Below are 350 nucleotides of genomic sequence, written 5' to 3'. Positions count from 1 at the left end.
TTACAGCATCAGCGCCCATAAAACCATCAGAGTAGCTCCAACACCCTTGAAATCTCCACAGTAGTTAACTAATAAATGCTGGTTAATGTATAATGTAAAATGTATGAAAAGCAAGTGCTTTTCTGAAGTTCATTTTATTATCACCGAGATTTTTCCTCCACTCGACCGTGAATCTTAAAGATATTTTTATGTAAATTCTCAATTTTAGCATTGTACAGTTAAAGTGCACATATTTACTATGTCTGTCTCTTTGTCGCTCAGGTTGTTAAACATGTAACTGTCAAACGAGTTTGTACTTGACAGGCTTCACCACTTTGTGCATGAGGCCACAACGATTAGTCACACTGCTG

At 36.9% G+C, this 350-nt stretch overlaps 1 protein-coding gene across 1 annotated transcript in view; it reads right to left on the bottom strand.

Moving 5' to 3' along the window:
* The window catches only part of cmtm3 (CKLF-like MARVEL transmembrane domain containing 3), a 272,921-nt gene that overhangs the window by 252,069 nt on the left and 20,502 nt on the right, over positions 1 to 350 (bottom strand). The gene's annotated exons all lie outside the window — the stretch shown is intronic.

Source organism: Solea senegalensis, linkage group LG7 (assembly GCF_019176455.1).
Source record: "Solea senegalensis isolate Sse05_10M linkage group LG7, IFAPA_SoseM_1, whole genome shotgun sequence".
Lineage (NCBI taxonomy): Eukaryota > Metazoa > Chordata > Actinopteri > Pleuronectiformes > Soleidae > Solea > Solea senegalensis.
Note: the sequence above shows the minus strand (reverse complement) of the source record. Positions and strands in the feature narration are given on the sequence as shown.